Consider the following 13,626-nt stretch of genomic DNA (forward strand, 5'->3'; position numbering starts at 1 on the left):
GGCCCTGTCCCCCCGTCATCTGTCTGGACTAGGGTCGGGGTCTCTGGACTGCCTACCAGCTTCTCTGGCTCACCCGTCCTCTCCCCACCAAGCAGTAAGTGGCAGCCTGGGAGCCATGAGTCACTGCCATCACGCTCTCTAAGCCCCACCTGCCCGGAACCCCTAGAGCCCGCTCCCACTCCTCTGCCTCTATTCAGAGGCGCCTCCTCCACAGCCTGTCCCGACCACCCTGCAGCGGAAGCTCCCTTTTCCAGCCCTCCTCTCCTCTGGGGCATTTATTACTCCCTAGCCTTACTTTATGAATTTACTTCTCTGGGTTTCCCTGCTGCTCTGTTAGGACTTCAGCTCTGTGGGCAGCGACCTGCTCTGACTTGCCACTCACAGATGGATGCTGGCTCACAGAACAAGGCCTGATGTGCAGCAGGTGTTCACAAGCACCAATGATGACTTCAGTGCGCACTTGCGCAGCGCCCAGTGTATGCCATGAGGGGACAAGGAAGCAACTCAGGACGCACTGCCCTGGGGGGCCCCACAGTCCAACCAAGGGCAACCCCAGCCCGGGTGGGGCCCCCAGCTGCCCCCATTCAGGGAATTCTGCAGAAGATAACGTGCCAGCCGCAGTCTTCCCCGCTGGCCTCCAGGCACCTCCATCATGGGCCTCCCTGACCCGAGGGGATGAAGGAGAGGCCTAGGTGATCAGCTGTGACACCGGTGTGTGCACCCTTCCTGCAAAGAGACCTGCGCTGGGCTGAGAGCAGAGGGCCTTGATGTGGACCCCACTGCTCCAGCTCGCATGTAAGAGCACCAGCCTGGCCTGCCTCTCCCCTGCCCACGAGCCTGGCGCCCCCCTCAAACACAGGAGCGCTGGCAGAGGGGATAGGAGGCAGGGAATGGCAGGGAAAATCCAGGCCTCCCCCACAGCCTGGATAAGCCAGGACTCAGCTCCAGCTCAGCACAGCTTCCAAGGAGCCCCCCGCCTGCCAGGCCCTGCCCCAGACACAACTCCTTCGCCTCTGTGGCTTTGCCTAGACTGGGCCCTACCCCAACCTCAAGGCTTGGCCGCCCGTCATACCCTCCGTGAGTCCCTGTTCATCCAGGCAATATTTATAACGACAAAACACTGGAAACCATCAAAATACACCAGGGAGAAGCTGTTGATTTGCTATGGCTCACCGGGGCTGGAACACTATGCTGCCATTAAAAATCACATTATAGAAGAGTAGTTAATGATGGGAAAATGATCTTGGTGTAGAATTAAGTGAAAAAGGCAGGTTAGGAAACAGTAAGGGCAGCTTGATCCCAAATATGTCATAAATACATATTTTGTAAAAGACTGACGGGCAAAACACCCAAGTGCTCACATTTTTCTATAGAGAACACATTTTATACCCAGAAAAATAGAATGTTTTAAAAGAACACTACAGGCTTGAAGGCTGAGCCCAGGTGTCGCCTGTTCTAACAAGCCTTCCCAGCACCCCTGCTGAGAGGCGCCTCTGCCCTGCCTCAGTTCCCCGGCTGGCTCCCTGCCCGGAGCGTCTGTAGGTCCCGCACTGCCTGCCGGCAGAGTCCAAGGCAAGGCACCCTGGCCGCCTCAGACAGCCCTGACCACACGCTCTCGACACCTCCCAGCAGCAATTACAGGTTAAACTGGAGGGACCAATTAGCAGCTCAACCTACCCAGGACCAACTAATTAGCAGGAATATTTTGATGGACAGAAGCAGACCTCAGAGTGAGGCCTGGTGCCCAGGAAGGAGATGCGGGCATCTGCTCCCACCATGCCCACCAGCTCCCTGGTGGGGGAGGGGCTGGCTGAGCCTCGCCACACACTGTCACCCGTCCCTCTGGAGCCCAGGCTGGTTGCCCCACTGAGCCTCTGAGCCTGAGGGTAACAGCAGTCCAGCCTGCTGCCCAAGCCTCCCACACCACTCCTTCGGCTTAACAAAGTCCCTCGACAACTGGCTCATAAATCCAGGAACCCAGGTACAGGGTTAAGGTGACTTGTCTAAAGTCACAAGCAAAACAGGGGTCAAGCCTGGCGGCAGCCCAGACCCCCTGCTTACCCATCTCCTATCTCTCGTAACAACACACGATAGGTTCCTTATGTCCCCTCACATGGGACATGGAGTGGGAGAGCAAGAGCATGTCACCTCCCACATTCTGGGTGCCCTGCTCCTCATGATATAAACAAAAAGGTCATCTGCTCTGTTCACACAAAGCCAGGGTCACCTGGCTGCCAGTGCGTATTACACACACACCTAGAGTCTGAGCATCATCCTGCCCTGAAGGTATCTAGAGCCACCACTGACTGGACCCATTGCACTGCACGCACCGGAGCTGATGCCAGCCTCCATACACCCCCACTTCCGATGGACCCAGAGTCAAGCACACATTAGGTCAACGATGTGACAGGACCAAGGACGGAGTCCTTCCCTTGTCATTAGAGACCTCCTGCGCTGCCTGGGAACTTATAAGCAGGCCTGCTGCTGAAACCATGTCTCTGGGAAGAGCGGCCCGGCCTCTGAGCAGGCTGCTGAGCCTCGCACCACAAGGGCTGGGGCAGGCGGCACCCTCGTGTCAAACTCCTGGACCTGACTGCATGCCGGGAGAGACGGGGAACCTCCAGAAAGAAGGTCCTGAGAGCCTCCCCTGGAGACCCCCACACCTGGAAGGCTCCTCCACCCCGCTCTGCCCAGTGGCCCAGAGTGGCCTCTCACCTCAGGCTGAGCGGGTCCAGTGAGCGCAGCGGGGCCAGGGTCAGTTGCCCTCTTTGCCCGTGGGCACCATCATCTCAGGGCCTTTGGGTGCAGAAGGCTGTGGGGGTAAAGAGGAAGTGGTTAGAACCACAGCAGGACCCAGGGGGCTCTGAGGGGCTCTGGGGACCACACATGCAAATGGGTCTGATCCACGCAAATACTACGCAGCCCACACACTCACGATGACACACTCACGCTTGCACGCTCACACGCGCTCTCACTCCTGGACACACTCATGCGACACCCAGGCTCTGGAGACTGGCAGTGTCTGGCCCTGGGCTGATGGGGTCTGACTGCTTCTGTCCCCTTGTCATGTTGGGAGAGTCTCTGAGCCTGGCTTTCTGCATCTGTGGAACAGAGATCCTAGGACTGCGGGAGGATGAAGGAGAAGAGGGACCCGCGCCCGCAGCGCAACAGGTGTCCAGCAAGGCCACTCCCAGCCTTCCTCTCCAGTCAGGCCCCAGAAGCCAGCCCTGGGCTGGCCCCCCAGAGAGGGAGGCAGGAGTGCACCAGAGGCCTGAGCCTCACCTTCCTGGTCCCCAAGGAGCCCGGAAGCTCCCAGCTAACCTCCCCCTCCCCCAGCCTCTCCAAGCCCCTCCAACAGACCAGTGAGTGGGGAGGACACCAGGGAGTCTGGGCACCCTGGAGAGACCCTGAGGCCTCAAAGGTACAGGACAAACTGCACCAGAAGGCAAGAGGGAGGCGGTGGACTCCCAGCTGTCCCGCTTCCTGGCCGTGGGCCCTGGGCAACGCCTCTCTCTACTTCAGTTTCCTCCACCTCTCAGACAAAGTCCTGGATGCCTGTCAAAGCTGTTGCCGAGGGGCTCCCCTCAGGTGTGCGCCTCTCAAAGCCTGAGACATGCACCTCCGGGCTGCATAGGGCTGAGGCACTTTTATTTTCATAGGTAAGGGTTTATTTGTCTGTGAATGAGAAAAAAACATGACAGGCACATCACAGGTGTGATTTCATGGCTGTGTGACTTTGGGACGAGCGTGGTAATCCACCTTCAGATGCGAGACAAAGACCAAGAAGCTGGGAGAGCAGGGGGGCCAGAGGTGGCTGCCACAGGGCCTGCCAGAGTGCCCATGCCTGCCCTTCCCTCTCCGCTCCCTGTGTGGCACCATCCGGCACAGGCCTGGGTCCCCAGGAGGGCTCACAAGGCCTTCCGGCGGGGATGGCTAGAAGGATGGGTGGACAGGGCTCCAAGGAGGTTGCAGATGTGGGCAGAAGATGGCAAAGGTCCTGGAGTCCCTTCCAGAGCGGACGTTCCACCAAGGGAACTTGCGGCCACGTGGTAGATGAAGATGGAGGGACTCTGGAAGGGCTTTCCTGCTTCCTGAGCTACAGACTTGGGCTTCAAGATGGAGGTAGAAACAAAGGCACTGAGCTGGGCCCTGATAATAGAGCCACGAAGCAGTGAGACCAGTAAGAGAGGGTCCACCCAGCCCCATGATTCTCCAGCCCCAAACTCTGCCCCGTGCCCGTCAGTCCCAGGGGGAGCCTCCCAAAAGCTGTTGAACCTAGAGGACAGAGCAGGACACAGTGGTGCCACGGTCTGAATGACACCTTGGGCCTGGGCCCCCCAAGCCAGGTCCAGCCAAGTAGGGGTGCTCCCAATGGTCTCCCAAGCTGGCTCCTAGGAGACAGGAACAAGCCAGTCGGGCCCAGGCCAACACGGCAGCCCTGTCCCTGGAAGGCCTCCAGACCACCTGGCTGGCCTCCCTGTGCCCCATTCCACCCGAGCCAGCAGGGCAAGCCATCCCCACTGCACCCTCCAAGCCCCCAGCTGCCATCTCCCAGATAATGAATGGGTCTCCAGCTCCCTCCCCCCAGAACCTTCCTGAAGCATCACGAGAAGTTGCTATGGAAATGGGACCACAGTCAGAGCATGACAATGATTTGGGGCAGGGGAGGAGACGCAGTGGGAGCCAGGCGCTGTCCTGGACACGAGGTCTGCCCATGTGCTGAGTAACGGGGAGGCTGTGAAATCCCAGATGCCAGCCTCCAGTCACGGTAGGTGGAGGGGCCGCAGCAGAGCGGGGCTTCCAACTTGCCCTCCTGGCTCCTTGCCCCCTTGGTGGAGCACAGGGAGCTCTGGGAATCTGAAGCCTGTATGCTCACAGGAAGAACACGTACATGGGAGAATGAGACTTTTACAGAATCAGCTTCTCAAGGATGCTGCCAAAGCGGGTTCAGGACTGGGGGGAAGGAGAGCTGGCATTCAGTGGCCGCTCAGAGAACACTGCCACCAAAGAGCATGCCACGTAGACATGTGCCTGCTCTGGGACACGCAGTACAGAATCAAGAGCTTGAGAAGCCTGTGCCCATTCTACAGATGAGCTCCAATGATGGTTGAGGTCACCCAGCAAATCAACTGAAAAGCCAAGACCAGAACCCTGGTCTCCTCTTTCCCAGACCTGAGCCCCTAATCAATGCCCCTAGCTTTTCGGTCATTCGTCCACCTAATCGTTCATTCAGTTATTCAAGTTTTGTCAAATGCCTACCGTGTCGCTGGTGACTGAGAAAGAGAGATGCAGAGGACTGAGAGGATATGAGCACAGGCAGGAGGTGATCCAGCATGATTGCAGGGATCGTGCCAGGATGGAAATCCAGGGGCCCAGGGAGCCAGGAAGGGTTACCTCAGGGTTTTAGGCTATGCAATTCTGAGCCAAGATTCAAAGGGAACCCTGTTTTTTTCTGAATTATCTCTCAACTGCTCCCTCAACCCAAGACCCCCATAGAGCCCACCTGAGACTCAGGAGGTCATGGGGGATTATTTGCAATGAGCAACTTGCTACAGCTCATAAGTGGAATGTCCCCCAAAGAACCATATGTTAAAGGCTTAATCCCCAGAGAGGTACTATTGGGAGGTGGTGGAACATTCAAGAGGTGGAGCCTAATGGAAGACCCTTAGGCCATTGGGGGCGTGCCCTCAAAGGGGACCATGGAACCCCCAGTGTCTCTTCTTTCTCTTTTGCATCCTGGCCATGAGTGAAGTGGTTTTGCTCCACCAGGTGTCTCAACCATGATGTGCTGCCTAGCCTCAGGCCCAAAGCAACAGGGTCAATCATGGACTAGAACCCCCAAAACTATGAGTCAAAATGAACCTTTTCTCTTTATAAGTTGGTTCTCTCAGGTAGTTTTGTTATAGTGATGAGAAGCTGACTAACATACCCCTGCCATCCTCAGAAGTAAGGGACAATGAGGAAAGTGCCTTGCTATACAGGAGAAGTTCAAAGGTTGGTACCCAGCTTCCCTCCCTCCTGCCAGGCTCAGCATGTTGCCAGGGTGTTCGGTCATTCTTTCTTTTTTTCTTTTTGTTTTTTTCAATTTTTTGGTTTTTTTTTTTTTTGGTTTTTTTAGTTGTAGATGGACACAATACCTTTATTTTATTTATATGCAGTGCTGAGGATCAGACGGAACCCAGCGCCTCACGCACGCAAGGCAAGCGCTCTACCACTGAGCCACAACCCCAGCTCACGCTCATTCTTGTTCATCCTTTTTTCCTGAGGCACTTCCCATTTGCCAGGCATCATGCTTTACCTCGAGTGGGCTAGAAAACAAGTCAATCCAACTGACTGCTACCCTGACGGAACTCAAGTCCCCTCCTCTTTGCTGCATGTCAACTCTGTGCGTGTGTGTGTGTGCGCGCGCACACACACAAGCGTATGTGTGTTGGGAGGGAACCGCTTGCAGACCATCACTTGGAAGACCCGCCAGCTCTACACTATCCCACATGGGCGAGGCCTCCCAGCATCTACTTTACACAGGTGGAAAGCAAGATCCTGAGGGGTGGCTAAGTGGACCCCGGAGAGTTCAGAACTGAGAAGGCAGGAGTCAGGGACGTCAGCAAGGCTAGAAGGGAGGGGCCAATTCCGGGGCCATGGAAGAGCAGTGAGAAGTCTCAGAAGGCTTCCTGGTGGAGAGGGGACCAGGATCAGCTCAGGGCCTGCCCTGGGCTCTCGCGGGGAATTTCTGGGATGGAGAACTGGGCCAGGGCCTGCCCTGGCAGTCCACTGTTTTGGGCTAGGTCAGCAGGTGGAATGGGAGGAGCATGTTCTCTGGTGGCTGCCATCCTGCCTCTGACCCACTGAGAACTGCCAGCTCACATCCTTAGTTATTGTGCATGTTCAGAAACCACCAGGGGAGGGGGCAGAAAACAGGAGAAGCAAAACATCAAGAGACAGAGGCCAGGAGAGACAGAGTGGCAGAGACCCCAAAGCCAGATGGACAGAGGGAGAGGCAATGAAATGAAGATGGACAGACCACGGGCCATTTCTCCCCCAGAGTCAGTTCTACAGCTGCGGAGAGAGGCAGACATGCAGCTGGGAAGGAGACTGCAAACCAAGGCTTTGTGAAGATTTTGCAGTAATGAAACTCCCATTTGAAATGAAATCTTATGCAGTAGGGGAAGTCCTTGTATGCCAGACATTAAATCCAGAAGCCATAAAGTGAAAATTTGACAAATCCGACTACATAAACATGTAAAACATCTGTACAACAAAAGACACCATAAACAAAGTTAAAATGCAAGTGAAACACTGGAAGAAAATATCACTAATATGCAAAGAGCCCCTACAAATCAATAAGAAAAAAGACAAAAGAGAAAAATTGGCAGTGAATTAGAAATCCGCAGAGGAAGAACTAAATTGGCCAATAAACGTATAAAAAGATGTTCTATCTCACTACCAATCAGGCAAATGCAAATGAAAACGACACGATACCATTTTTTGCCCATCAGATTGGGGAAAATTAAAATGATTTATAACAAGCAGTGCTGGCAACGATGAGGGGAAATGAGCATTCATAGACCACTGGAGGGAGGGGAAACTGGCTCAACCGTGAGAAGGGTAATTTGGCAATATTGATTAACACTTTAAACCCACACACCCTACAACCTAGTAAACCCACTTCTAGAAGCCTCTTCTACAGAAAAAAAATGGCACAAGCACTCACATATAAATACTCAAGGATGCTCATAGCAGTATTGCTGGTAAGAGTGAAAAAGAAACTGGAAATGGCCTAAGTGTTTATCAATAAGGAAATATTCAAATAAAATATAGTACATCCACACTACAGAACGCTCTGCAGCCACTCCACAGACTGAGGCACATCTATGCATAACAATAGGGGGAAAAATTAAGCTCCAAAACACAGCTTCAGAATGAGCCTTACTTAGAAATAACAGTCTGTCAGTATATGACCCAAAAGGTCAGAAGATAACACAGGAATCACTTCCGACGGTCAGGGCGGGCCTGACATGGGGGCCTTCATGGCCTCCATTTTCCACTTAGTGGAAATTGGAGAATTTTCTTTTGTAATCAGAAAAACAAAATCAGTAGAGAGTTCACGGCTTTTTAAAATCCAGACCAGACCCTAAAATGCAGATAGGCAGCCCTGTTTTGGCTGGAATGGGGTGGGGGGGATTGACCCACCCACGCAGCCCAGCCCCACCCACCTACTCCCAGGCCACGCCCAACACCAGGGCTCCAGGACCAGGGTGAGAACCTTGGCTGGGTACACGGGGCTCAGGCCTGCACTCCCCCAAACCAAGGCCAACAGGCCAACGGTTGCCACAGGTGGTAGGCTGGCTGGCTGGAGAGGACACCCAGGCCTTGGGGTCCTCAGCAGAAACTCCAGTGGAGGGGGCTGAGGGGGCTGAGGGCTCCTGTGCTGACGGGAGGGAGGAGGAGGAAGAGGGAGCAGGGGGTGTTTCTCTCTATAAGAACCAAGAGAATCGGGAAGCTCGGGGTCGGGTAGAGGGGATAGGTGTGTACGGGGGTGTGACGTTCACAGCAGAGGGGGGCACATGTGGGTCTCCGCGGGGGTGAACTTGGAGGGTGTGTGGGCTCCAAGTGGTATGTAGGTGTGTCTGTGTCTACAGTTGGTGGGTGGGTGTGTCTTGTCACTCCCACTGATGACAGCAAAGAGGGGTGTGTGTATGGAGGGAGAGGAACCCAGCAGACCCAGTGGGTGTGCGCGCACATCAAGTGTCAGCTGTCTCATCAATGAAGACACTGGGGGGCTGTCCACATGTCCATGGGGTTCTCGTCAGTGAGGAGCCTCGTGTCTGTAGGGACATGCAGGCAGCCAGCAGGCCAGCAGAGAGGGAGAAGAGGCTCCAGACCTTCCCCAGAGTCCAGGCCAGTCAGGAAATGCCTCTTCCACTTGTGAGTCGATCAAAAGAACCACAGAAAACTACCCAGAAGGAGCCCGAGGCCTCCCAGTTCCAGAAGGTTCCCTCCCCTTGAGCACTTGTTTGCAGAGCTCTTGCCCCACCTCGTTCCCTCTGCTGCCCTGGAGGAGGCCGGGTGCGGTCTCTGTGCCTCCACCTTGCAGCCTCCATCTCTCCCTCTACATCACACCCTTCCCATTCCTCTCGTTACCTGCCTGACCCCTCTAGGCCCCAAGGGCCAGATGAAGCTTGAAAATGGAAAGCCAGGGTGAGCTGGGCAGTGATCAAGGAAGGCTTCCCGGAGGAGACAGGGCCAGAGGGTCAAGTTCACACAGGGGAACTGGAACACCCAGACGAGGAACCTCGAAGGCCTCAGAAGCCCCGGGCAGTCTCACGTGGTGTCTCCTCGCCTCGGGTCAACCTCAGAGCCGTAAAAGCAGAGGGCTCGAGGGGGCAAAGGGCCTGAACCAGGGTTGCCTCCACCTCTCCCCTGTAGCCATCCACTGCCTGCGACTCTGTTCCAGAGAAATCAGTCCTGGCCAGCGATGCCCGGCGGCTGCTGAGACCTCGATGCAAACCGCCTTGCTGCCGGTGAGTGCCGGCCAGGGAGGGCTCCCCGACAGATTAAGAGCAATGCCGGCCCAGACTCATTCGCATTCCAGTCTGGCTGCCGGCTTCAATATGGCTGAGAGACACGAGGGCAGAGGCGGCCCTTCGAGAATGCCCGGCGATGATTCCTCTCCGATTCCAATTTATTTTCTATCATTAATGCTTTTGAAAAGCCCCACACGCTCTGCAAACAAGGAAGGCACACAGGGCTCAGGAGGGGCGGGGAGGAGAGGAGGGGGCCAGGGGCTAGAGGAGGGCCTTAGCCGAGGTGGTGCCCAGGGCAGGCTGGGCCCCTGAGACCTGGGTTCAGATCCTACCCTAGCTCACCTGCCTGCAGGACCTTGGGCCAAGTATGACTTGTCAGTGCGGCACTGGCCACCGCTCTGCCAACCTCAGAGGACTGTTTTCAGGTCAGCTGGGGGTCCGAGGTGAGTAGGCTTTATAAACCGTAAAGGGCTTTACCTTGAAGGACAGAGTGAAGCAATCCAGACTGAAAAGAGCAGCAGAGTCTATGAACTGGACACCGCCTCCCCTGCTGTGCCAGGCGACACCCGCCCAGAATTCAGGAGCCCCCCGCACCACAACACAGGGCAACAGGAGGAGTTCCCCATCTTGACTTGAACTCACAGGCCATCAACCCACCCCCACAGGCTTTCCTGGAGCAGACCTCCAGCCAGCATCCCTCTTCCCCCATGACCCCCCAAAACATGTCCCCTGCTCAGAGCCCCACCCAGCTCCCGAGAGCAGGCCCAAACGCCATGCAAAGGCCTCTCCTGTGGCTCAGGCCCGGCTCTTCAGAGGTCACCCTTCCCTGCATTTGCTATCTCCTGTCCGGAATTCTCTCCTCCTTGGCCCCAGTTCATCTGCCATACTCCTCCCCCGTCTCCTAGAGGCAGCCCAAGTGTGTCTCCTTTATGCAACTTTCCCCAATTCCCAGAGCGTGCCCTGCTCTTGACTCCCACAGTACCCAGTACCCACCTATATTACCACTCAGCAATACTGTCATTACATTTTTGGTGTTTCCTTCTCTTATCAGTGAGCTCTTGTGAAAAGGGGCTTTATCTAATTCATCCTGTGCATTCTCAGTTCTTGGTAAATTGCCTGCTCACAGTAGGGCAGTCAACCAGTCAATCAAATCTTAGCTGAGCACCTACTTAGCTCTGTGCTGGGTGCTGGTGACGCAGCAGCCAACTGGAGAGAATCCGCCCTTGCCATCTGGCTGCTTCCAATGAATGTGCTCAGAGAATGTCTGCTAAATGAGTTCATGGACATATGACTACTTCGTAATGGGGACACTGAGGCCCAGAGAGGAAAAATGTCCTGTCCATGGGTGTTCCTGCCCCCCTGCCCACATGTCTTCTACTCCATTTCCCTCCCAGCACCATAGCAGCAGCCAGAGAGAATTCAAAACGAAAGGTTAGAGTCTAAAAAGGAGGGGAAAAAAAGGAAGAAGAAAATATGGTGAATTTTTCCTCTTTTTCCATAATGTAAAGAAAATTGCTTTTGCCAACTATCGCAGCTTAAAAGCAATTAGAGTTTTTGGAGGGGACTCTGGGCACAAGCAGAAGCGACAGAGCGAGCGCCCGGCACGGAATTTTTCCAGCATTGGTTTGTATCAAGCAAAAGAAAAAAAAAAAGGCGTTAAAAGCAGCAATTTTCAGCACCAGAGACGGTGGAGATAAAATATTTACAGCTTCCAAGGGAGGGTCCTGCAGGGGCCAGAGACCCCCTGCTCCCCACTCCCACCCCAGGTTCCAGGAGGCAAAGGATGGGATACAGGGAAGAGCCAGGTATCCTCTGAGCCTGCACAGACGGGGCCTGGGCCCAGGAAAAGGGAAGCCCCAGCTGCTCTCACCCTTTCTCCAACTCACAGCCCCTGGCCCTCCAGAGACCCATCCCTGGAAACCTCAACCCTGGCCTCAACTCTCCCAAGCTGAAAATCCAGGGAACACCCCCCGCAGCAGGCTGGTGCTGGAGGCCTGCACAGCCTGGGCCCCTCTCCAGCCTCATCTGTGATGCTCCCATATGGCAGGCTGCCCGGCCGACTCCTGAGCAGCCAGGCCGCACTCAGCACCAGGCCTCGCCCCACATGAGCACGTCAGGAATATGCACCAGCCCCTGAGAGCGAGGTGAGGCCGGAGGGAGGTGCCGCTGAGCCCACGTCACACAGCTCCAGGCCCCGACCAGGCCTCTGCCACTGGGCCACCCCTCCCTGGACCTGCACTGGACCCTTGACCCCTCTCTCCAAACCCAGAGTGGCCTCCTCCTCCTGCAACCTCACCTCTCTCAGCCTAGCTGCAGCACTGACCCCAGCTGTCTGGCAGACACAGCCTCCTTTAGAAGCAGACATTCCTAGGCATATGCCAGGAACTCCATTCGCTAGCTGTGTGGCCTCTGCAAGTCCCTCAATCTCTCTGAGCCCTGGTTTCCTGTCTGGTCAATGGGGACAGTAACAGTACATGTCCTGTGGGATTGTTGTAAGGAATCATGAGGTAATCATACAAAGCCCCTGACGCTGTGCCTGACTCTTAGTAGGTGTTCAATAAACTCACTCTGGCTTAATTCACGCTCAGCCCTCAGCTGCCTCTCCAGGCCTCAGGACGGCCCCTATATATGCACACAGGCTCCCGTGCCATCAGGGAGTCACCCAACAAATATGATCCTCAGAAGGCACCCGATAGCTGGGAGCAAAGGGTGCAGAAAGTTCTGGAGGGTTTTGCATATACACGGAGACCCAGTGCCTGAGTATGGGGCCAGGGATCCTCTCATTTTGTTCAGCTTAGGAAGGATTCCTCCAAGAACAGTGGTAAGCCTCAGCCTGAGCTCTTAGAATCTGTGGGGCCACATAGAGGAGCTGAACAGAGGCTAAGTCTCCCTGAGGGACGAAGAGGGGGGTCACCCTCCAGCCTATGGCCTGCAGCTCAGCCCTCAGCCACCCTCCCAGCCCCACTAGGCAAAGGCAAACACCAAGACCCAGGAAGCAGCGGTCAGTGATAAGGCAGAGAACAGGAGAGAGTCCTCGAAGGTGGTGTGGTCCAGCAATGCAGACAGCCCTGGGCTCAAATCCCAGCCCCACTACTGACCAAATAGGTGACCACTCTGAGCCTCAGTATCTTCATCTATAAAATGGAGTCAACAGTGTCCACCTGCAGGACACTCATGCATATGAATGAGGGTAATGTTCCCAGGGTCCGCCAGGGGTCCAGCATATAGCCAGTGAAGGGGCACACCCCCTGGTGTAGGCACAGGGCTCTCTCCCCACTCCTGGGAGAGCAAAGGAAAACCTGGCAGGTGGGGAGACAACCAGGACCTGCAGTCTTTCCTGTGACCCTTCATGACCCCCTTCCCAAGAGAGAGGCAGGTGTTGAAGGACCAGCCAGCAGACAGTTGCGACCTGATCCCTCCACGTTGCTCTCAGAGCAGGGAGGGAAGAGCTGCCCAGGAGCGCTGTTGATGGACCCAGGTTCAGCCCTCAAGGGGCCACCTATTCTCTCCTCCCCCACTGGAGGGAAATACAGAGGCCTGCTGTAAAGTCTGGCAGCTCCACAGGCCTCAGGCCCGGATCAAAAGGCGTTTTGATATCTGCCTGTTTTGCTTTCCCTTTGGTCGACTCCTACCCAATTGCTGGGTTTCTGCCCCAGCAAACCTGGCACTAATCAAGGCTCTCCTATTAATGGGGCCAGGGAAGGGGAACAGGAGGCCAATCTCAGAACATCCTATCGAGGCCTCTTTCTTGATCTACGCACCCATTTCCCTGCCAGCAAGTTACTAAATTTGCACACACGCATGTGCAGATACGCATACACACACACTCAGGGCAGGAGAGGGAGGGGTAGAGAGGAGGGGAACCCTGGGCCGACCCCTAGGGATGGTTGACAGCCCTTGCACAGCTGGGCCGGCATCCTGTCCTGTGGGAGCACTGGTATGTGAACCACAGCCCATGTGGCCTGGAAGCAGAGGATCCTGGAACTGTGAAGCCAAACAATTCACCTATGACCAAGGCTCTGCAATGCTTCACTGGGAGACCTGAGGCAGAACTGACTACTCCCTGTGTCTCAGTTTCTCCATCTAAAATCTATAAGAGAAA

The 13,626-nt window shown here is 55.4% G+C and overlaps 1 long non-coding RNA gene across 1 annotated transcript in view; it reads right to left on the reverse strand.

Moving 5' to 3' along the window:
* The window catches only part of LOC124977923 (uncharacterized), a 72,009-nt gene that overhangs the window by 48,417 nt on the left and 9,966 nt on the right, over nucleotides 1–13,626 (reverse strand). Inside the window, exon 2 of the long non-coding RNA XR_007107288.1 lies at nucleotides 2,716–2,812. This is a non-coding gene — a long non-coding RNA (uncharacterized LOC124977923). The remainder of the gene's footprint in view (nucleotides 1–2,715; nucleotides 2,813–13,626) is intronic.

This window comes from Sciurus carolinensis, chromosome 2, assembly GCF_902686445.1.
Source record: "Sciurus carolinensis chromosome 2, mSciCar1.2, whole genome shotgun sequence".
NCBI classification, from domain to species: domain Eukaryota; kingdom Metazoa; phylum Chordata; class Mammalia; order Rodentia; family Sciuridae; genus Sciurus; species Sciurus carolinensis.